Source organism: Prionailurus bengalensis, chromosome D1 (genome assembly GCF_016509475.1).
Source record: "Prionailurus bengalensis isolate Pbe53 chromosome D1, Fcat_Pben_1.1_paternal_pri, whole genome shotgun sequence".
Lineage (NCBI taxonomy): Eukaryota > Metazoa > Chordata > Mammalia > Carnivora > Felidae > Prionailurus > Prionailurus bengalensis.
The window spans coordinates 110227700-110250737 of record NC_057346.1 but is presented as its reverse complement, the minus strand read 5'-3'; the positions used below and the strand labels follow the sequence as shown (position 1 = coordinate 110250737).

Genomic DNA, 23038 nt, shown 5'->3' with positions numbered 1-23038 from the left:
CTTAGTAGGCAAAAGTGGAAACAACCCAAATGTCCATCAATAATAAACAGATTAACAAAATATGCAATATTGTTCATCCATAAAAATAACTGAAGTACTGGTCCATACTACAATATGGATGAATTTTTAAAAATTTTTTAATGTTTATTAATGAGAGAGCAAGAGAGCATGAGAGCCAGGGAGGGACAGAGAGAGAGAGGGGGGACAGAGGATCTGACGTGGGTTCCATGCTGATAGTACAGAGCCCTATGTGGGGCCCAAACTCACAAACCACGAGATCATGACCCGAGCCAAAGTCAGAGACTAAACCAACTGAGCTACCCAGGTGCCCCACAACATGGATGAATTTTGAAAACATTATGCTAGGGCACCCGGGTGGCTTGGTGGGTTGAGCATCTGACTTGATTTCAGCTCAGGTCATGATCCCAGGGTCATGAGATTAAGCCCCGTGTCAGGCTCCATGCTGAGCATAGAGCCTGCTTAAGATTCTCTGTCTCCCTCTGCCCTTCCCCACTCACGTTTTCTCTCTCTCTAAAATAAAAACAATTTTTTTTAAACATTAGGCTTAGTGAAAGAAACCAGACACAAAAGACTACATATTGTATTATTTCATTTATATGAAATCTCCAAGATAGACAAATCTATAAAGACATTAAGGATAAACTTTTAAAAAACATAAATACTAAACAAATTTTTAATGGTTTTTTTAAGTTTATTTATTTATTTTGAGAGAGAAAGTGTCCACGCATGTGGGGGAGGGACAGACAGAGGGAAAGAGAGGATCTCAAGCAGGCTCCACACCATCAGCATGGAGCCTGACGTGGGGCTCAATCTCATGAACTGTGAGATCATGACCTGAGCTGAAACCAAGAGCTTGGCGCTTAACCAACTGAACCACCCAGTCACCCCACTAAAAAAATTTTTAAATAAAAAAATAGATCCATAATAAATAATGACGGAGAATTATCATAAAACAAAGACAGATGTAAGTACTGTTTGAATAAATTTACCAAATGCCAAGCAGGATAAATTTCTTAAAAAAAAAAAAGGCACAAAAAAAGCCACACAGCTGAACATATCAAAGTGAAACCCAGAATAACAAGGATAAAGAGAAAACTCTAAAAACTACAAAAGAGAATGAAATTATCCTGAAGAAACATGAGTTAGACTTCTCATCAGCAATATTAGATATCAGAAGATAATTAAGTACTATCATCAAAGATCACAAAAAATTAACTTGGAATCTGGACTTTTAAGAGAACCAAACTACCATTAAAGAATGAAAAACTTTAGGGATGCTTGGATGGCTCAGTCAGTTAAGTGTCCCACCTTTAGCTCAGGGGTCACGATCTCACGGTTTGTGACTTCAAGCCCCACATCAGGCTCTTTGCTGTGAGTACAGAGCCCACTTCGGATCTTGTGTCCCCTTCTCTCTCTGCCCCTCCCCCACTAGTTTTCTCTCTCTCTCTCTCTCTCTCTCTCTCTCTCTGTCTGTCTCTCTCTCAAAATAAGCTTTAAGAAACAAAAATGAAAAACTTTAACTTATTTATTATTTATTTATGTTTTTATTTTTGAGAGAGTGAGTCAGAGTGCCAGTGGGGGAGAGGCAGAGAGAGAGGGAGACACAGAATCTGAAGCAGGCTCCAGGATCTGAACTGTCAGCACAGAGCCTGATGTGGGTCTCAAACCCATGAACCATGAGACCAGGACCTGAGCCGAAGTCTAATGCTTAACCAACTGAGCAACCCAGGCGCCCCTAGAATGAAAAACTTTAAATGTTTACATTCCACATTCACTTGATGAAAGAACTAAATAAACCAAATCAGCATAACCATTTAAAAATGAGTTTAAATTTGCACCTTTTTGCTGAGATAGTGTGGAGATAAGGAAGAAAGAATTATATCATCAACAATATCAAGCTATCTCTTCATATAGCCCTTCAACTGTTAAAGTAGCAAAATTTCAGTCATGTGGCAATGTGAACATACATCAAAACCATATACTGGGACTTCTTCCAGCAATGATGAAATAACAGGTACTAATAAATCAGCCCTCGCACCAAAAACTACTATAAAACTAGGTAAAACGTATGAGTCAATTGTTTTCAGGCACTGGACAACAAATAGCACAAGACTGTGATCCTTGAGAGAAGGCAAACTCCTGAGGTAAACCCTATGACTGCCCTGGATGTCTGCCTGGGGAAATTTTCCTGTCCACTGAGCAGGGACCTGGAGCCCAAGCAGAGTATAGTGGACCCAATATGCTGAGAAGGTACAGAACAGTTCAGAGTTGCAAAAGTACCTAGAATCTGCAAGGCAGGGCACAGGAGGGGAGGGAGCTATGCAGAAGTGGATACTGAAAGTCTGTGTGGGAGCTCCCCATGAGTCCTTGGTCAAAAGCTGGGCTATGCATACACAGGTGAGACTATATTAAATTTCCCAGACAGCAGCTGCAATGGAGTTGAGAATGAAACAAGACACAAGTGGTCAAGCAGTGCTGGAAAATGTTGGGCTTCAGACCCAACCAGAATGGAGAGACCTTGATAAAACTGATGGTGTCCAGCTAAGACACCAAAAAGGTAAGGCTTTCTTAGCAAAAAAAAAAAAAAAAAAAAAAAAAAAAAGAGAGAGAGAGAGGGGGGGGGGGGGAATAGACAACAACAATAATAACCCACTTTCTAGATGAAAATTCATTCTTGACCTAACCTAAGAAAATGCCTAAAACCAAGACTCAACAAGATCCACAGAGGAGATAGTTTGGAGATTGAGTGGTATCAAGTTAAAGGAGTTTGGAAAATGACTTGAGTTTCTACATATGAACCCTATAAAAGGTATAAAAACAAGCAACACTAGGTTAGATTAGCCTGCTAGAACAAAAATCAACACTCTTCAGAGTTAAAACAGAATATAAAATAGGAACACATTATCCAATATAAAATAAGGATTTACTAGATACGCAAAGAAAAAAAAATGTAACTCACAAGGAAAAAAAAGCAATAAAAAAGCCCAAGCCTGTCATAGATGTTATATTTAGGAAAGACTCTCAGACACATATTATTTATTTAAAAAAAAATTTTTTTTTTAAAGAAGTCAATACATTTTATTTTTTTTTATTATTTTTTTTTCAACGTTTTTATTTTTTTTTTTATTTTTGGAACAGAGAGAGACAGAGCATGAACGGGGGAGGGGCAGAGAGAGGGAGACACAGAATCGGAAACAGGCTCCAGGTAAAAAAAAATTTTTTAAGCTTATTCATTTTTGAGAGAGAGAGACAGAGTGTGAGCAGGGGAGGGGCAGAGACAGAAAGGGAGACACACACTCCAAAGCAGGCTCCAGGCTCTGAGCTTTCAGCACAGAGTGCGATGCAGGGCTCAAACTCACGAACCACGAGATCATGACCTGAGCCAAAGTTGGATGCTTAACCGGCTGAGCCACCCAGGTGCCCCAGGTACATACTATTTATTATATGTTCAAAGACAAAGGTGGCTTAAATGTGTCAAATTATATGAAATATCAGCAGAGAAAGGTACACTGTAAAAAAAATCAAATGGAAATTCTATAACTGAAAAGTTCATTGACTGAAATGAATTTGCTGGACAAGTTTAATACATTAGATATGACAGAAGAGTCAGTGAAATTATTGAAGACAAAGAACAAAAATGATCCAGTCTGGGGCGCCTGGATGGCTCAGTCAGTTGAGCATCCAACTCTTGATTTCGGCTCAGCCATGATCCCAGGGTCATGGCACTGAACCCCACATTGGCTCCATGCTGAGTGTGGAGCCTGCTTAAGATTCTCTGTCTCTCTCCCTCTGCCCCTCCCTGCCACTCACACACTCTCTAAAAATAAAAAAATTATATATATATATATATATATATATATATGTGTGTGTGTGTGTGTGTGTGTGTGTGTGTGTGTGTGTGTGTATCTCCATGTCCAATCTGGACAGTAAAGAGATTGAAGAAAAATGAACAGAATCTTAGAGACCTATAGAACAATATCAACCAGTCACAAATATGTATAATGGGAGTTCCAGAAGGAAAAGAAAGTGGAATGGACAGGAAAAATATTAAATGGACAGGAGAAAAAATATGAAAATATGAAAAGTAATGTTTTTTAATTTGATGAAAAATATTAAGATGTGAAAAGCTCAGCAAACCCCAAGCAAGATAAGTGCAAAGAATATAATACCTAAGTACATAATGGTCAAAGTTATCTTTTTAATAAAGAAGATAGAAAATCTTGAAACAAGCTGGGGGAAAAAGCACATACTACCTACAGAGGACCTATAATATAAATTACAGCTGACTTCTTCTGAGAAACAATAGAGGCCAGAAGACAATGGAATGACTTCACTTCAAAGCACTATCAAGCTAGAATTTCAAGTCCACTGAAATATATTTATTTTAAAATGAGGGTAAGACAAAGACATTTTTGGTAAACAGAAGATTGAGTAATTCATTGGCAGAAGACCTGTACTACAAGAAATGCTAAAGGATATTCTTTAGACTGAAGATGAAAACCCAGATACACAGGAAGAAATGAAGAGCACCAGAAGTAAATGAGTGAATACAAAAAGCATTTTTTCTTCTCATATTTTTCTTAACATACAACTAACAGTTTAAAGAAAAAATAATAACATTGTAAGGCAGGAATTATAACATCTGAAAATACTCAAAATAGTGCAAAAAATAGTACTGAACTATAACCCCCCAAGTAAAATAAATAACCAAAAGTTCATCCTGATTAAATAACTGGATTAATAAATAAAAGATTTAGAAGGGACAACACTTCATTATAGATAAATTCCAATAAATAAATGTAGAAGAAATGAGGACATACGATATTACAGTAATACTACAGTAATAATTGCTACAGGCCAGATCTACCAATGAATATTAAGTTAGTAGATGAACATTTAAGGAAAAACAGTATATTTGCAAATTCTCACAGTATTTCCCCCACATATTTAAAAATTACACAAAGTCACTCTACTTAGAAAAATCTGACAGATAACACCTTAACCAAATGATCAAGGTTAATATTGCCACTAAAGAGACATCAACATCATCAATTCCCTCATAATGCACACTGAAATGGGCACATCACCTGTTTGGTATTCTTCCCAACAATGCATAACCTCAATCTAATACAAGAAAACATCACGCAAGTTCAAATTGAAGGACATTCTACAAAAGACCTGACAAGTACTTTTCAAAAGTGTCAAGGTCATAAAAGAAAAAGGAAGTTGGAAAAACTGTCACAGATTGAAAGAGATTAGTAAGACCTAACAACTAAATGCAAAGTGAGGTCCTGTAATGGATCCAGGAACCAAAAAAGGACATTAGTAGAAAAGTTGGTAAAATCTTAATGAAGTCTATAGTTTAGTTAATACTGTTTTACTAGTGTTAATTTGTTAGTTTTGATGATTGTACTATATGGGGTTTAAAATATCAATCATAGGGACGCCTGGGTGGCTCAGTCGGTTGAGCGTCTGACTTCAGCTCAGGTCATGATCTCACAGTCTGTGAGTTTGAGCCCCATGTCAGGCCCTGTGCTGACAGCCCTGAGCCTCGAGCCTGCTTCAGATTCTGTGTCTCCCTCTCTCTCTGCCCCTCCGCTGCTCATGCTCTGTCTCTCTCTCTCGCTTTGTCAAAAATAAATAAACATTAAAAATATATATTACAGGGAAAACTGGATGAAAGATGTACAAGAATTCTTTGTGCTGTTTTTGCAACTCTTCTGTAAGTCTAAAATTATATGCAAATTAAAAATATAAATATTCTGCAAAAGAATGAAACTGGACTGCTATCTTACACCATACACAAAAATTAACTCAAAATGGATTAAAGACCAGGGGCCCCTGGGTGGCTCAGTCTGACTCTTGGTTTTGGCTCAGGTCACAATCTCACGGTTTCATGAGTTTGAGCCCCACATCGGGCTCTGCACTGACAGCGTGGAACCTTCTTGGGATTCTCTGTCTCCCTCTCTCTCTGCCCCTCTCCCACTTGTGCTGTCTTTCTCAAAATAAACTTAAAAAAAAAAAAAAAAGGATTAAAGACCATGAATGTAAGACCTGAAATCACAAAACTCCTAGAAGAAAACAGACAGGAAGCTCCTTGACATTGGTCTTGGTGATTAATTTTTTGGATTTGACACCAAAAACAAAGGCAACAAAAATAAAAATAAACAAATGAGACTACATCAAGCTAAAAAGCTTCTGCAGAGCTAAGGAAACCATCAACAAAATGAAAAGGCAACTTACTAATAAATGTGAGAAAAATTTGCAATTCATGTATATGATAAAAGGAGTTCATATCTGTAATATATAAAGAACTCACAAACCAATAGCAGAAAGATAAGAAATAATAAAGTGTTGGTGAGGATGTGGAGAAAAATGAACCTTGTGCACTGTTGGGAAGGATGTAACCTTACTATGAAACCACTATGAAAAAACAGTATGGAGGCTCCTCAGAAAATTAACACTATAACTACCATATGACCCAGCAACTCCACTTCTTGATATACATCTAAAGACAACAAAAACACTAACTTGAAAAGACATATGCACCCCCATGTTCACTGCAACATTATATTTACAATGGCCAAGACATGGAAACAACCTGTTTCCACTAATGAATCAATTAATAAAGAAAATGTTGGGGCCCCTGGGTGGCTCAGTCAGTTAAGCACCCAACTCTTGATTTCAGCTCAGGTCAGGATCTTATGGTGGTGAGACTGAGCCCTGCCACAGGCTCCACACTGGGTGGTAGTGTGCTTAAGATTCTCTCCCTCTCTCTCCCTCTGCCCCTCTCCTGTTCATGCTCACTTTCTCAAAAAAAAAAATTTTTTTTTAAGGAAATGTGGCATGTATATATACAATGGAATATTATTCAGCCTTTAGAAAAACGAAATCTTGGGCACCAAGGTGACTCAGTAGGTTAAGCATCTGACTCTTGATTTCCTCTCAGATCATGATTTCACGGTTCATGAGATCAAGCCCAGCAGGGGGCTCTGCACTAACAATGCAGAGCCTGCTTGGCATTCTCTCTCATCCTCTCTCTCGCCCCTCCCCTGCTCTCTCACACTGTCTCTCAAAATAAATAAGTAAACATTACAAAAATTATTAAAAAAAAAAAAAAGAAAAATGAAATCTTGCCCTTAGTGACAACACAGATGAACCTTGAAGGCATTATGCTAAGTGAAGTAAGTCAGAAAAGGACAAATACCATTTGATCTCACTTATACGTAGAATCTAAAAGAAAAAATGAGCTTATAGATACAGATAACATATTGGTGGCTCCTGGTAGTGGGGGTGGAGGAGGTAAAGGGGTCAAAATGTATAAACTTCCAGTTATAAAGTAAGTCAAGGGAATGTAAAGTTCACCATGGTGACTATAGTTACTAATATTGTATTACACATTTAAAGTTGCCAAAAAAAGAGATCTTACAAGTTACCATAAGAAAAAAATTTTTATCTATGTATGGTGATGGATATTAGACTTATTGCAATGATCATTTCACAATGTATGCAAATGTCACATCATTATGTTATATACCTGAAACTAATATATCAATTATACCTCAATTTAAAAAATGTTCCTTGTTGGATTATTTTGATGCTTTTATAAAAAAAATCAAGTAGCCATATAAGTATGGGCCTATTTCTGGACTCCATTTTTTCCCCATCTTTCTATCTTTATGCCAAATTCAGTACTGTCTTAACTATTGTAGCTTTCTAGAAAATATTCTGTTGGGTAAGTTAAGTCCTCCAGTAATGTTCTTCTTTTTAAAGATTCTTTTAATTATCCTAGATCCTTTCCATTTCCATATAATATTTTCCCTGTTTTTCCCTGCCCCTCTTGCACTCATGCGCAGGCACATTCTCTCTCACTCAAGAAAAAAAAAAAATTAATTAATTAATTAAAGAAAAGAAAAATAATTAATTAAAAATTAATAACCTTTGGAGACTTCTGGGGGAGAGGGCAGAGTAGGAGGAGCCTAGGCTTAACTTGTCCCACAGATACACCTAGATAACACCCACATCAGTGTAAATAACTCAGAAAATGACCTGAACACTAGCGGCACAGACAGATAAATGTAGACAAAAGGCCACATAGAAGAGGGTAGGAAGTGCAGAAACACAGTAAGGAGACAAAATGACCCACAGCGCTGTCCACAGGAGGGAGGAACACCTGGGCATGGAGAGAGGAGAGGAGCAGACCCCACATCAGGCACCCCAGTCACAGAGGACCCAAACTGACAAGACAAATCCCATAACATTCGGGTTTGAAAACTAGAAGGGCCTAACTTCACAAGTTATTACAATCGGTGGGGCTTGACACCTGGCACTTTAAAAATCAGCAGCTGGGCTCTGGGAGAGCTGGAAGGGATAGGAAACTGAGTCCCCATCCTTAAAGAGACAGCACAACAAATAGCCCTGCTGAGATACAGCATGGAAGCAGCAGCTTGAAAAATACCTGGGGAGAGGTATGAAGAGAGGGAGACTTCTCCAAGAATAAAAGAGCTGGCAGGCACCATTTCCCTCCCCTATACCTCACCCTAGATATAGAGACTCCTGTAAGAACCAGTGCAGAGCAAACACTCTCCACCTAGCTTGTTAACAGTGTGCTCCGTCCTTAGGGTTTTCCTTCAGCAGGAAGTACCCCCCTCCATCCTAGCCTGGGCAGGAGTTTTCCCCAGTGGGTGCAAGCCCCCTCCTGCAGCAGACTGGCAGAACTTGCTAGCACTGTGGGCCCTGCCCCTGCATTCTCCTGTAGACACACCCCCTCCAACAATCCTTGGCAGGAACCCATCCAGAGTGGTGCCACAAGCCTGGCAGTGTGCAAGCAGCCCTCACAGGGGCCAGCACAACTCCAAAGTGACTCCTGCCCCCAAGTGAGGGGAAGATAACCACACACACCAGTCTGACTGTGGCCCTAGCAGTGGGTTGGGGGAGATATCGGGTCTGACTGCAGGCCCTACCCACCAATGAAAGCTTCTCAGAGGACAACACAGGGAAAGTGCCCTACAGTTCGGTGCTACCACAGCTTTGGTAAAACCCTGGTCTGACTCAATTCAAACCCAGTGTGGCTCCACCATGGCCCACTAACAACACAGGGACCAAAATCTGCCCACAACAAAGAGAGTCATTCCAGAAGATTGGACTGAAGGCAAATGCAGCTTGGCCACAAAAGCAGGGCACATGCAACATACAGGAGACACCCCAGGTTCTGGTGAACAGAGGACATTGCACTACAGGCCACTACAGGACCTCTTCTTCATAAGGCCACTAATTTCAAGAGCAGAAGATATAGCTGACTTTCCTAACACAGAGAAACAGACACAAGGAGTAAGACAAAATGAGAAGACATAAGAATATGTCCCAAATTAAAGAACAGGAAAACATCACAGCAAGAGCTAAATAAAATGGAGGTAAGTAATATGCCTGATAGAGAATTTAAAGTAATGGTCATAAAGATACTCACTGGACTTGGTGGAAAAAACAGAGAACTTCAGTGAGACTCTCAACAAAGAGATAGACAACATAGGGGCGCCTGGGTGGCTTGGTCGGTTAAGCATCCGACTTCAGCTCAGGTCGATCTTGCGGTCTGTGAGTTCGAGCCCTGCATCGGGCTCTGGGCTGATGGCTCAGAGCCTGGAACCTGCTTCCGATTCCGTGTCTCCCTCTCTCTCTGCCCCTCCCCCGTTCATGCTCTGTCTCTGTCTCAAAAATAAATAAACGTTAAAAAAAAATAAAAAAAAAAGAGATAGACAACATAAAAAAGAACCAACAAGAGGTAAAGAACTCAATAATTAAAACTAAAAGTACATCAGAGGGAATAATTAACACACCAGAGGAAGCAGAAGAATGGATAAGTGACCTGGAGAAGAGTAATAGAAAGCAATCAAGCTGAACAAAAGAGAGAAAAGAAATAATAAAAAATGAAAATAGGCTTAAGGGAACTCAGAAATACTGTCAAGTATAATAACATTCACATTACAGGGGTCCTAGGAGGAGGAGAAAAAAGGTGGCAGAACATTTATTTGAAGAAATTATAGCTGAAAACTTCCTGAATATGAGGAAGGAAACAGAAATCCAAGGCACAGAGAGCCCCCAACAAAATCAACCCAAGCAGGTCCATACTAAGAAACACAGAAGAGGATGGATGCCACCATGATGTTTTATTTTATAGTAAAGACTTCACCAAAACACTACTAGAACTGATACGTCTATTCAGTAAGGTCACAAGATACAAAACAATATACAAAAATCCTCTGTATTTCTATACACTAATAATGAAGTAGCAGAAGGAGAAATTAAGAAAATAGTCCCATTTACAATTACACTGAAAATAATAAAACACATAAGAATAAACTTAACCAAGGAGATTAAATACTTGTACTTTTAAAACAATAAAACATTGTTGAAAGAAACTGAAGATGACACAAACAAGTGGAAAGATATTCCATGCTCATGGACTGAGAGAACATTGTTAAAATGTCTATAATACAAAAAGCAATCTACAGATTTAATGCAATCCCTATCAAAGTACCATAGGCATTATTCACAGAACTAGAACAAATAATCCTAAAATTTGTATGGAACCACAAAAGACCCTGAATAGCCAAAGCAATCTTAACAAAGAAAAACAAAATTGGAGGTGAGGTGTCACAATCCCACACTTCAAGTTATATTACAAAGCTGCAATAATCAAAACAGTATGGTACTGGCACAAAAACAGACACACAGAGCAATAGAACAGAATAGAGAACCCAGAAATAAACCCATGATTGAGGCACTTGGGTGGCTTAGTCATTTAAGCATCTGACTTTGGCTCAGGTCATGATCTCATGGTCCATGAGTTCAAACCCCACATCAGGCTCTGTGCTGACAGCTCAGACCCTGGAGTCTGCTTCAGATTCTGTGTCTCCCTTGCTCTCTGCCCCTCCCGCACTCACGCACACACACACACTCTCTCTCTCTCAAAAATAAAAAATTTAAAAAATTAAACCTCTATTTAAAAAGAAATAAACCCATGATCATATGGGGTCAATTAATCTTCAACAAAGAAAGCAAAAATAAGCAATAGGAAAAAGACAGTCTCTTCAACAAATGGTGTTAGGAAAACTGAACAGCTACATGTGAAAAAATGAAACTGGACCACTTTCTCCATACATGAAAATAGACCCAAAATGAATTAAAGACCTAAATGTGAGACCTGAAACCATAAAAATCCTAGAAGAGAGCACATGCAGTAATTTCTCTGACATCACCCATAGCAACATTTTTCTAGATATGTCTCCTGAGGCAAAGGAAACAAAAGCAAAAATAAATTATTGGGACTACATCAAAATAAAAAGCTTCTGCACAGCAAAGGAGACAATCAACAAAACTAAAAGACTACTACTGAATGAGAGAAGATATTTGCAAATGTCATATCCAACAAAGGGTTAGTATCCAAAATATATAAAGAACTTATACAACTCAACTTATACAACTCAACACTCAAAAAACAAATACTTCGGGGCGCCTGGATGGCGCAGTCGGTTAAGCGTCCGACTTCAGCCAGGTCACGATCTCGCGGTCCGTGAGTTCGAGCCCCGTGTCAGGCTCTGGGCTGATGGCTCAGAGTCTGGAGCCTGTTTCCGATTCTGTGTCTCCCTCTCTCTCTGTCCCTCCCCCATTCATGCTCTGTCTCTCTCTGTCCCCCCCAAAAAAAAACAAAACAAATACTCCAACCGAAAAATGGACAGAAGACATGCACAGACATTTCTCTGAGGAAGGATTACAGGTGATCAGCAGAGATGCTCAACATCACTCATCATCAGGGAAATGCAAATCAAAACTACAATGAGGTATCGCCACACACCTGTCAGAATGGCTAAAATGAAAAACACAAGAAACAAGTGTTGGCAAGGATGTGGAGAAAAAGGAACTCTTGTGCATTGCTGGTGAGGAATGCCAACTAGTGCAGCCACTGTGGAAATCAGTACAGTGGTTCCTTAAAAAATTCATGATAGAATTACCATATTATCCAGTAATTCCACTACTTACCAAAAAAAAAAAAAAACCATGAAAACATTAATTCAAAAAGATATATTTACCCCTACGTTTATTACAGCATTATTTACAATAGCCAAGATATGGAAGCAACCCAAGAGTCCATAGATATGTGAATGCATAAAGATGTGATATATATTTTTTGCAACAGGTTTATAGCCAGAACACAGGTGTCATGAAAACCACGGCTAAACCTAAACCAAAATGGGAAAGAAAAATACTCATATCAACATCATCATCAATGGACACACAGATTCAGGTAGGTCTACCACTACTGGTCATCTGACCTACAAATGTGATGGGATCAACAAAAAACCTATTGAAAAATTTGAGAGGGAGGCTATTGAGATGGGAAAGAGCTCCTTCAAGTACGCATGGGTCTTGGATAAACTGAAAGCTGAATGTGAACATGGTATCACCATTGATATCTCCCTGTAGAAATTCAAGACCAGCAAGTGTTATGTGACCATCATTGATGCCCCAGGACACAGAGACTTTATAAAAAACATTATTACAGGCACATCTCAGGCTGACTGTGCTGTCCTGATTGTTGCTGCTGGTGTTGGTAAATTTGGAGCAGTATCTCCAAGAATGGGCAGACCTGTGAGCATGTTACACATTGGGTGTAAAATAACTTATTATTGGTGTTAACAAAGTGGATTCTACTGAGCCACATTACAGCCAGGAGATATGAGGAAATAATAAGGAAGTCAGCACCTACATTAAGAAAATTGGCTACAACCCCTACACAGTAGCATTTATTACAATTTCTGGTTGGAATGATGAAAATGTGCTGGAGCCAAGTCCTAACATGCCTTGGTTCAAGGGATGGAAAGTCAGCCATAAAGATGGCAAGGCCAGTAGAACCACACTTTTTGAAGCTCTGGATTGCATTCTGCCACCAACTCAACCAACTGACAAGCCCTTGCGTCTTCCTCTCCAGATGTCTACAAAATTGATGGTATTGGTACTGTCCCTGTGGGCCGAGTGGAGACTGGTATTCTTAAACCTGACATGGTGGTCACCTTTGCTCCAGTCAATGTTACACAACTGAAGTAAAGTCTGTTGAAACATACCATGAAACTCTGAGTGACACTCTTCCTGGGGACAATGTGGGCTTCAATGTCAAGAACATATCTGCCAAAGATGTTCATTGTGGCAATGTGGCTGGTGATAACAAAAATGACCTACCAATAGAAGCAGCTGGCTTCATGGCTCAGGTGATTATCTTGAACCATCCAGGCCAAATCAGCGATGGATATACACCTGGGCTGGATTGTCACCTAGCTGTTCACTGAGCCAAAGGAGATTGATCATCATTCTGGAAAAAAAGTTACAAAATGGTTCCAAAGTTCTTGAAGTCTGGTGATGCTGCCATTGTTGATATGGTTCCTGGCAAGTCTATGAGTGTTGAGAACTTCTCTATCCTCCTCTGAGCTCTTCTGCTGTTTGTGACATGAGACAGATGGCTGCTATGGGTGTCATCAAAGCAGTGGACAAGAAAGTAGCTGGAGCTGGCAAAGTCACCAAGTCTGTTCCAAAAGCTCAAAAGGCTAAATGAATATTATCCTGAATACCAGTCATCCCAGCCTTAAATCAGTGGTGGAAGAACAGTCTCAGAACTGTTTGCGTCAATTGGCCATTTAATAGTAAAAGACTCGTTAATGGTAACAATGCATTATAAAACCTTCAGAAGGAAAAGAGAATGTTTTGTCGATCACTTGGGTTTGTGTGTATGTGTGTGTGTGTGTGAGTGACAGTTTTAAGTTATTAGTTTTTAAAATCAGTACTTCTTAATAGAAACAACTTGACCAAAATTCTGTCACGGAATTTTGAAACCCATTAAAATAGAAGCTTAATGAGAAAAAAAAAAAAAAAAAAAAAAAAGACGGGAGATACACACACACACACACACACACACACACACACACACACACACACACACTGGAATATTACTCAACCATAGAAAAGAATGAAATCTTGCCATTTGCAACAATATAGATGAATCCTTATAATGCTAAGTGAAATAAGTCAGACTGAAAAGGGCAAATACCATATGAATTCACTCAGATGTGGAATTCAAGAAAACAAATGAACAAAGAGAAAAAGATTCTTAAACAAAAAAAACATATTCTTAAATATAGAGAACAAAATGATTACCAGAGGGGAGGTGGATGGGCGAATGGGTGAAATAGGGAGAGGGGATTAAGAGTACACTTATCATGATGAGCACTACCTGAGTAATACACAGAATTGTTGAATCACTAGACTGTCTACTTGAAACTAATATGTTAATTATAATGGAATTAAAACTATATGTTAATTATAATGGAATTAAAAATGTTTAAATGAATAACCTTTATTTTTTTACAGCAGTTTTGAGGGAAAAGTTGAGGGAAGATACGAAGAATTCTCATATACTTCTGTCCCCATACAAACACAACCTCTTCCACTATCAACTTCCAGTACCATAATGGTACATTTGTTATAATCAATGAAGTTAATGAACCAACTGACATATCATCATCACCATAAGTCCACAGGATTCATTCCTAGTGTTATCCATCCTATGGGTTTTGATTAACATATATGTATCCATCATTATAGGATTACAAAGAATAGTTTCACTGCCCTGAAAATCTTCTGTGCTTTCCCTATTCATCTCTGCTTCCCTCCGACCCCTGGCAACCATGAATCCTTTTATAGTCTTCATGGTTTTACCTTTTCCAAAATGTCATACACTTGGAATAATGCAGCTTGTAGCCTTTTTGGATAGGTTTCTTTTACTCAGTAACATGCACTTAAGTTTCATCCATATATTTTTATGGCTTGATAGCTCATCTTAGTGCTGAATAATATTCTACTGTTTATATATATATAGTTTATCTACTTATCTGCTGAAGGAGATCCCGTTGCTTCCAAGTTTTGACAATTAGGAAGAAAGCTTCTATATAAACATCCATGCACAGGCTTTTATGTGGACGTAAGTTTTCAATTCATTTGGGTAAATACCAAAGAGCATGACTGATTACTGGATCATATTGTAAGAGTATATTTAATTTTGTAAGAAACTGCAAAACTGTCTTCCAAAGTGGCTGCAACAATGAATGAGAGTTCCAATGTTCCAAATCTTTGCTAGCATTTGGTATCAGTGTTCTGGATTTTGGCTATTCTAACAGGTGTGTAGTGGCATCTCATGGTTTTCATTTGCAATTCCCTAAACAACATGATGTAGAGCATCTTTTCATGTGTTTACTTGCAATCTGTTTATCTTCTTTGGTAAGATGCCTATACAGGTCTTCTGCCCATTTTTTTTTAATTTTATTGTTTATTTATTTTTGAGAGAGAAAGAGCACAAGTGGAGGAGGATCTGCCCATTCCTTTAAATGGGTTGTTTTCTTATTAAAAGTTATTTTATATTTTGGATAGCAATCCTTTAATCAGATGTGTCTTTTGCAAATATCTCCCAGTCTGTGGCTTGCCTTCTCATTCTCTTGGTGTTATCTCTACAGAGCAGAACTTTTTAATTTTAATAAGGCCCAGCTTATCCATTATTTCTTCCATGGATCATTCCTTTGTTCTTGTATGTAAAAAGTCATCTCTATACCCAAAGTCACCTACATTTTCTTCCATGAGTTCTACAGTTTTGTGTTTTACATTACGATCTATTTTGAGTTAATTTTCATAAAGGTGTAATACATGTCTAGATTCATGTTTTTGCATGTGAGTGTCTAGTTGTTCCAGTACCATTTTTTGAAAAGACTATCTTTGCTCCATTGTAGTGCCTTTACTTCTTTGTCAAAGGTCAGTTGACTATATTTATGTGAGCTCTCTGTTAGGGCTCTATTTCTGGTCTCCCTATTCAATTCCAGTGATCTATTTGTCTATTTTTTCACCATCACCACACTACCCTGATTAATGCAGCTTTATAGTTAAGTCCTGAAGTCAAGTAGTGCCAGTTCTCTGACTTTGTTCTTCTCCTTTAATACTGAGTCGGCTATTCTGGGTCTTTGGTCTCTCCATATAAACTTTAGAATCAGCTTGTCAATATTCACAAAATAACTCACTGGGATTATGACTGGGATTGCATTGGAACTATACAAACTGGGAAGAACTGACATCTTGCCAATACTGAATCTTCCTATCCAGGACATGGAACATGTCTTCCACTTATTTTTAGTTCTTTGATATCTTACATCAAAACTTTATATATTTCCTCATATAGATCTTATACATTTTTTTTTTTTACTTTACACCTAAGTATTTCATTTTGGCAGTGATAATGTAAGCAGTAATATATATTTTTTTAATTTTTTATCATTTATTCATTTTTTGAGAGAGCAAGCAAGCGCACAAGTGGGGGAGGGGCAGAAAGAGAGGGAGACAGAATCAGAAACAGGCTCCAGGCTCTGAGCTGTCAGCACAGAGCCCGACGTGGGGCTTCAACCCACAAACTGTGAGATCATGACCTGAGCCAAAGTTGGATATTTAACCGACTGAGCCACCCAGGCACCCCAACAGTAATATATTTTTAATTTAAAATGCCACTTATTCATTGTTGGTGTATAAAAAACCAATGGACTTTTGTACATTAACCTTATATCCTACAGCCTTGCTAAAAATGCTTATTCATCCTTATAAATTTTTTAACCCGTTTGTCAATTTCTACAAAAAGTCTGCTGATACTATGATTGTGTTGAATTCCGAGATCAACTTGGGAAGAACAGACATCTTAGCAATACTGAATCTTCCAATCTTCCAATAGTATCTCTCTCCATTTATTGTTTAATTTCTCTCAACAGTGTTTTATAGTTTTCAGCATAGAGAACTTCTTATTTTTACATTAAATTTATCCCTAAGTGTTTTATGTTCCTTGATGCTATTATCAATGGAACTTATCTTTTTAAAGTAAGCTCTACACCCATCATGGGTCTTGAACTCGCAACCCCTAGATCAAGAGTCACATGCCTCACTGACTGAGCCAGACAGGTGCCCTGAAACTGTTTTTTTTTTTCCAGTTGTTTGCTGCTAGTATATTAATTTTTTGTTTATAGACTTTATATCCTATGACCTTGCTAAATACGTTTCTTCTAATATTTATTTTGCAGATACCCTAGAATTTTGTACATAATCATTTCATTTGTAAATAAAGACAGTTTTACTTATGCCTTCCCAACTTCTATGCCTTTTATTTTTCTTGCTTTATTACATTGACTAGGACTTTTGCTATGATTTAAGTTTATTTGTTTATTTTGAGAGACAGAGCAGGGGGAGGGGCAGAGAGAGAGAATCCCAAGCATGTTCCGCACTGTCAGTGCAAGGCCTGGTAGGGGGCTCTATCTCACAAGTTCTGAGACCATGACCTGAGTGAAAATCAGGAGTCAGACACTTAACCAACAGAGCCACCCAGGTACCCCAGATTTTTTAACTGATACTTTCAAAGACTTCTTATGAAATAAGAAAATACTCCAAGTAAAAAATATAAGATATACTATGCAATAGGATATTTATATAAATATTTAGATACATAAACATAGGATTTAAGAAAAAATATTTAAATGTTTAATTATCTCTAGAAGTATAGGTAATATTTGTTTCTTTCATTATTCTTTGTTTTATATCATACATATAAAATATTTCATAAATAAGAAAAAAATAATTTTAAAACAATTTATTTATTTTTGAGAGAGCACGCCCATGAGCTGGGGAGGGGCCTGATGCAGGGCTTGAACTCAGGAATTGTGAGATCATGACCTGGATGCTCAACCGACTTAGCCACCCAGGCACCCTGAAAAAATTAATTTTTAAATACCCAAAGAGTAAATACTAAAGAACTTGGATTTGATTTACCAAATAAATGCAGACAAGTCTAGAATACCTTAAAAATAAAATTCTTGTCAGCTATTAGTCTATACAGTTTACATTCTATATCTGATAACTAATATGTACAGAAATTATTCTGGGGCGCCTGAGTGGTCAGTTGGTTGAGCATCCAACTCTTGATTTCATCTCAGTCATCCCAGGTTCATGGGATCAAGCCCTGCATCAGGCTCTGAGCTGAACATGGAGTCTGTTTAAGATTCTCTCTCTCTCTCTCTCACTCTCTGCCCCTCTTAACTACTCGTGCTCTCTCTCTCTCTAGAAAAAATAAGTAAATAAAAAGAAATTTAAAAAAAGAAATTATTTCTTTTTAAGAATAAAAGGTATGGAGAAATCAAAGTGTTTTTATTCTTGTTATGATTGTTTCAATAAATAACGTGAACTGATGCCATTTAGTTTTTTGATAGCTTCCCCAAACAAGTAATACATAGTCAAGAAATCCTTTCAGAAAGTTTGGAGCAAAACAGAGAAATTATTTAGAACACAACCTGACTATTCAGAGTAAAACTAAATGTTATTATTAATAATGGGTGATATTTATTTAAGCATTTCCTATATATTGGGCACTGTACTAACACTTTATAATATTATCTAACTAAATTCGTGTGATTCTAGGAGATAGGAATTCTATTATTGGCCCCATTTTTACAACTGAGAAAAATGGTTTACACATGTCACATCACATGTAAAAGTTAGGGTTCTAGCACAGAGCTGACTGACTCTAAAGCACAGAGCTGACTGACTCTATATAGGCTTTAGACCTATATACCTATATAGGTATAGGTATATATACCTATTTAGTGTAAAATAAAATCTGATAATAAAAGTAACAGTATAGACACTCAGTTTTTATTAATCTCTTTGGGAAAGAACATCATCATACAAATAGCTGCTGTTTAAAGAACTTTTTTTTTGATGTTTATTTAGTTTGAGAAAGAGTGTGAGCAAGGAGAGGGGCAGAGAGAGAAGAGAGAGAATCCCAAGCAGGTTCCATGACATCAGCACAGAGCCTGATCTGGGACTCAACCTCACAAACCATGAGATCATGACGTGAGCCAAAATCAAGAGTCAGACGCTTAACCAACTGAGCCACCCAGGTGTCCCATTTAAAGAAAATTTTTAAATAATATTCTAGTTCTTCAAGAACTTCCACAGGGATACTCTTGTACCAGTAGAGTATTAGAAGAAAATAAGATTCAGGAAATCATTACATTAAACCTATCATTCCATAGCCACTGTGCATCTTGAAACAAAATGGCATACAATAGTGAAATGAATCTCAATGATTTGTACATCAGGGTGTCAAGCCTAAAAATACAAATTGTATAGTATCTAAGTCTGTTTGGGCTCCTATAACAAAATATCACAGACCTTGGCAGCTTATAAACAACAGGTATTTATTTCTCACAGTTCTGGAGGCTGAAGTTGGGTTCTGGGCCCTCTTACAGGTTCCAGACTTGTCATTGCATTCTCACATGGCATAAAGAGCTAGGAAGCTCTGTGAGGTCTCTGTTATAAGGGTACTAATCCCATTCATGAGGACTCCATCCACATGAGCTAAGCACTTCCCAAAGGTTCCCTCTCCTAATACCATCACGTTGAGCATTAAGATTCCAACATATGAATGTTTGGGGAAATAAATATTCAGATCATAGCACACAGCTAGTAACTGAATTTATTCTAAATTTCACACTAGAAATTTAACCGTAAAGATATGGAGAAAGTTGAGAAAAAGAAAGTACAGATAGTGAACACTTATAAAAAGTTTCAAACAGATACAAATTAACTAGTAAATTGGCTAAAATATTTTAAGTAACTGAAATTCCCAATGCTGGCAAAGTATAAGAAGTTGATACCTTCACTTACAAATGCTACATTACATGACACTTTTTTTTTTTTTTGAGAGAGAGAGGTGCAGGGCGCAAGTGGGGGGGGGGGGGGAAGAGAGTGAATCCCAGGAGACGCAGAGAGAGAAAGAGAGAGAGAGAGAGAGAGAGAGAGAGAGAGAGAGAGAGAGAGAGAGAGAGAAGCAGGGCTCATCCGAAGTGGGGCTTGCATTTACCCAAAGCAGGGCTCGGGCTCACTTGATGCAGGGCTAGAGCTCACCCAACTCAAACTCAAAAACCATGAGATCATAACCTGTATGTGAGTCAGATGTGTAATGACTGAGCCACCTAGGCACCTGACACAACTTTTTTTAAATGCCTACAGATATCAAAATATTAATTTATGATACATCTTATGGACAATTTATTCATTAAAAATAATAACTAGAAGACTATGTCATAACATGAAAAAAATGCTTGCATGTCAAGTTAAAAAAAAGTAGTAGGACAAAACTAGGCATATACTGTGATTACAACTGTTTTAAAAATACACGGGAGGGGCACCTGGGTGGCTCAGTTGGTTAAGCGTCCGACTTTGGCTCAGGTCATGATCTCTTGGTCTGTGAGTTCGAGCCTGTGTCAGGCTCTGTGCTGACAGCTCAAAGTCTGGAGCCTTCTTCGGATCCTGTGTGTGTCTCTCTCTCTGCCCCACCCCTGCTCATGCTCTGTCTCTCTTAGTCTTTCAAAATTGAATAAATGCTAAAAAAATTTTTTTTAAATACATGGGAATTTGGAAGAGAATATAATAAAATGCTAACATTTATTGTGCAAGAAATGTTTTCCTTTCCTCTATTTTCCCAATATTCTAAAATGGGTAATATTGCTTCTGTTAACAAAAAGTTCCTTTTAAAAATAATTTATTTGGGGTGCCTGGGTGGCTCAGTTGGTTAGGAGTCCAACTTTGGCTCAGGTTCATGAGATTGAGCCCCATGTCGGGCTCTGTGCTGACAGCTCAGAACCTGGAGCCTGCTGCAGATTCTGTGTCTCCCACTGTCTCTGCCCTTCTCCCCCACTCATGCACTGTCTGTCTGTCTCGCTCTCAAATATAAATAAAACATTTAAAAAATTTTTAAATAAACATTAAAAAATAAAAATAATTCATTTGACGGTGGCTGAATTTGACATCTGGCTGCATGTTGTTTTTTTTATTCTAAGAGACTCAGCAAACCAGCAACTGGCCTGACTTCTGTCCTTTAGCATAGCTTTATAATAATGCTTGCAGGTAATGTACCAGTAAATAAAGCAGCAGTATCAAGCATTTTAAAGAATGAAGCTAATTAAGCCAAAAGATGAAAAGTTCTTTGGTTGGCTCTGTGGACTGATGCTATTAGTTAAATTGGCTAATTATTTCCACATTATAAAACAACCCCAGACATGCTTTAGTGAAAGAAATAGAAAGCAGAACATTTTAATGGAGGGTCAGCAACCTTTCAGAAATGTTGTGTCAGATCTTCATTCACTACTTCAAAAAAGCAGAGACTAGTTGCCATTGCTGCATATTCAGTGGGCTCTTCCAGCCAAGCAAGTCAGTCAGGAAGTGTGATCACTCAAGTCTATATAACAAAGGAATATGCAGCTGAGCCTGATACTACTACTGGTTACCAAACAAAAAGGATGTAAACTGAGAATGGAAGGAGAAAAAATGATCATTTTCCAAAACTATACCTGCCTCTTCAAAGAACCTCAACAACTCAACCACCAAACGTGATACAGGTGATAGATTTCTTCAACCTGTGGTACGAGAGTAAGGTAAGAAGTTGTCAAAGGAAGAGAGAAATTAATTTCTGTTAATTCATTGAACAGAAATGAGAATTTATCTGAAAAGCTAATATAGGAAGCAAAGCTCTAGCAAAACAGCATACTGTAGAGTAAACCAAAATACTATGGAATAGTGGTTAAGACAGTTTCTGGAGCCAGTCTATCTGGGTTCATATATCCCACTCAACCATTTACTACCTTTGTGACTTTGAACAAATTACTTACCCTTTTTGTTTAAAATGAAATGTCTGCTATTAGTGTTATCACCACCATCAAGAAAAAGGCACAAAAACGACATAAAAAATCAAAAAGAGATAAAAGTACAAATATCTGTAAGTCATAAAAGACTTCACATCAATTAATTTGAAAACTAAGATGAAATGTCTACCATACAGCAGGTGTTCAGTAAGTATGTATCGGATGAATGATTGAAAAGAAGTAAATAATCTGTGTGTTTGTGTATTTTTTTTTATAAGATATATATGTACCTCCAAAATTGACTCTGGGAGAAACAGAAAACTTAAACCAAACGTCATCCAAGAAAACAAACTAGTTATCAAAAGTGTTTCCTACTAGGAGATCCTGGGTGACTCAGTCAGTTAAGCATCCAACTTCAGCTCAGGTCATGATCTCATGGTTCATGAGTTTGAGCCCCATATCAGGTTCTCTTCTCTCAGCAAAGAGCCCACTTCAAATCCTCTGTCCCCCTCTCTCTGCCCCCCCCCCCACACTCACTCATGCTCTCTCTCAAAAAATAAATAAACATTGGGGCGCCTGGGTGGCGCAGTCGGTTAAGCGTCCGACTTCAGCCAGGTCACGATCTCGCGGTCCGTGAGTTCGAGCCCCGCGTCGGGCTCTGGGCTGATGGCTCGGAGCCTGGAGCTTGTTTCTGATTCTGTGTCTCCGTCTCTCTCTGCCCCTCCCCTGTTCATGCTCTGTCTCTCTCTGTCCCAAAAATAAATAAACGTTGAAAAAAAAAAATTAAAAAAAAAAAATAAATAAACATTAAAAAATATATATTTCCCTCTTCACCTACCTTCATCTCAAAATGCCAGGTTCAAATGATTTTTTTTTTTACAGGTTAGCTTTACCAAATCTTCAAAGAATACATATTAAAAAAAACCCAGAACAGAAATGGATAAACCTACCCAACTCACTTTATAAAGCAAGTATAATCTTGCTACCAGAATAGGACAAGGACAATAGAAATCAATCTCACTGAGAACAAAGATAAAACATTAAATCCAGGATATATAAAAATCTCATGATAAAATTGTGATGGAACTTCATGGATGTCTACCACTATAAATCATCATATTAATAAAGATTTTAAAAACCATAAAATAGGGGCAACTAGGTGGCTCAGTCGGTTAAGTGTCTGACTCTTGATTTCAGTTCAGGTCGTGATCTCACAGTTCATGAGATCAAGTCCTGTGTCGGGCTCCGAGGTG

General features: G+C 38.0%; 1 protein-coding gene and 1 pseudogene across 3 annotated transcripts in view; one reads left to right on the top strand and one right to left on the bottom strand.

The window, feature by feature from the left end:
• The window catches only part of CD1H11orf80 (chromosome D1 C11orf80 homolog), a 95624-nt gene that overhangs the window by 47525 nt on the left and 25061 nt on the right, over positions 1-23038 (bottom strand). The gene's annotated exons all lie outside the window — the stretch shown is intronic.
• Positions 12116-13924, top strand: LOC122484033 (annotated as a pseudogene).